The 2436-nt window shown below is 45.7% G+C and overlaps 1 protein-coding gene across 4 annotated transcripts in view; it reads left to right on the top strand.

The window, feature by feature from the left end:
* LOC116852218 (torsin-like protein) overlaps positions 1–2436 on the top strand; it is a 31995-nt gene that overhangs the window by 28327 nt on the left and 1232 nt on the right. The gene's annotated exons all lie outside the window — the stretch shown is intronic.

The raw sequence follows: 2436 nt of genomic DNA on the forward strand, positions 1-2436 counted from the left end.
TTTGGAAAGCTCTCGAGATGTGCTATAAGAATATGCAATGAAAAATGGGGTGTTCCATTTAAAAAAATTAATGTGACCTTGACCTGACCTTCGCTACGCAACCCAAGGTCAAACTGATGTGATCAGTAAATACATCTTTTTAAACGCCACCACTTTTGTCTGAAACATTTTTTTGTAAAACTTATATTTTTTCTGATATTCGGGCGTCCCGGTACTTTCCGAACACCCTGTATATATTGTTGCGCCTTGTCGCACACTCGCGTTCGCGTTCGCGGGGAATAAATCAGACACTTATTAGAGTAAACTAGGAAGGAATTTAATGCCGCTATAAAGCTTCTTGATGCAGGATTAACAATATTCTAATATTAACAGAGAGATGCGTCGCACGTCCAATCGGTTTGACAGCTCGGGACCATCTCATCTCTGTTGTTGTTTACACGTTGCCAAGCCGGTTGCTCGTCGTCTTGTCTCGCTCATCTCTCGATCTCGAACCGAACCAGCAATACGCTCCCAAAAGCGCGGGCGCAACAATATTTTATTTATTTTGAATAAATATTTCCATATAAGCCTTTCTCCCAGCGACACGTCCTCCTCTCCCTCTTCTTCCTCTTCACCTCTTCCTCTCCCTTCATCTCTACCCCTTTCTCTTCCTTTGCCTCTGCCTATGCTTCTGTCTCTGCCACTTCCTAGAATGGTAGTGATAGTTGCTTGGATGTGTGACGTGCAATTTCGCCGTCACCAAAATTCTCCTTCCCCTCTCCCCCAACGTTGACAGGAGAGGGCCAGGAGAGTCGGACTCGCGCCTCTTTCCTTAGCGGGAACGACGACCTCGCACATTTTCGTGTCTCGTGCGCGATTTGTACACGGGACCTCGCGTTTTTCTATAATTATTTGAGTGCGACAGAGAATCAACAGCGGGAGAACCGGAGACAGCGCGCTAAGGATCGACGAGGTGGTAGATGCGAGCGGAAAGCGGGTTGCGGGGACGGACGGAGAGGGGCCACCCGACGCTAAGAGAAACAAAGGGTCCCACGTGAGATTGTGAACTGCTAAGAGCTGAGACCTGGAGGACGAAGTTCTGGGGATGCCCCGAAGCGAAGGGTTTTCAAGAGCCGCCTAGGACCACAGAGGTTACCCGTTCTAGATTCCGTCTAGACGCTAACCTCTTAGGATAAAGGAGAGAATCCAGAAGCGGGCTCCGGGAAGCACCCCCGATAGAGCCGTTAACTCCCCCCAAAAATTAAGGAAAAGCAGCGGTAATCGGCGGCGAATTTCGCGAGTCGCGAAAGTTTCGCGGTCGCGAGTCTTCGTCACTGTGTCGTATGTTACGGCGATGACACGTAGCGAATTAGGGCCACCAACGAGCGAGCGAACTGGCGGAAGTATATTTACTCCGAGGGAGTAAATATATTCCCGTCGCGTTACGATTGTAGCCGCGTTTGGCGGCCTCGCGTATGAAAATTGTCATGAGTGGACTGTTTGTGTCTCGCGGCCATTAAAGAGGTGAGAGCTTCACCTCTGTGAAGTTAGCCCTCCACTTTTAATAAAAAAATTTTTTTACATAAAATTACGCCAAATCGTTTGTAGAAATATGTAGTGAGACTTTTCGTTTGTTCGTGGGCTGACTTAAAAAGTGACCAAATCGACGTCAAATAATTTGTAGAGGTTTGTAGTGAAGGAATTTTCGTTTGTAGTTGTCCAGAAACAAAATGGCGGCCAATAAAATATTTAAGGGTGTCGTATTTCCACCCCCTTGTGAGGGGCTGTTCTCTAAACCGACTATATCGAAGCCAAATAATTCGTAGAGGTTTGTAGTGAAGGAATTTTCGTTTGTAGTTGCCCAGAAAAAAAGTTACAGCCTCCTTCGAAATTAAGGGTGGCGTAATTCCGCCCCCTCGTGAGGGGCTGTTCTCTAAACCGACCACATCGACTCAAAATAATCCATAAAGGTTTGCAGTGAATGAATTTTTGTAGTTGTCCAAAAAAAAAAGTTATAGCCCCCTTCGTAATTAAGGGTGGCCTAATTCAGATCCCTTGTGAGGGGCTGTTCTCAAAATAGACTATATCGGAGCCAAATAATTCGTAGAGGTTTGTGAGGTAGTGAAGGAATTTTCGTTTGTAGTTGCCCAGAAAAAAAGTTACAGCCTCCTTCGAAATTAAGGGTGGCGAAATTACGATATTAAATTCGTCATTTTGTTTCTGGACAACTACAAACGAAAATTCCTTTACTACAAACCTCTACGAATTATTTCGAGTCGATATAGCCCGTTTAGAGAACACAGCCCTTCACGAGGGAGCAAAATTACGCCACCCTTAATTCCGAAGGGGGCTGTAACTTTTTTTCTGGACAACTACGAACGAAAATTCATTCACTACAAACCTCTACAAATGATTTGGCGTCAATTAGGTCACTTTTTAAGTCACCCCCCCCCCCCC

The sequence above is a fragment of the Odontomachus brunneus genome, unplaced genomic scaffold (genome assembly GCF_010583005.1).
Source record: "Odontomachus brunneus isolate Ranch 3 - 2012 unplaced genomic scaffold, Obru_v1 Obru_scaffold_207, whole genome shotgun sequence".
Taxonomy (NCBI): domain Eukaryota; kingdom Metazoa; phylum Arthropoda; class Insecta; order Hymenoptera; family Formicidae; genus Odontomachus; species Odontomachus brunneus.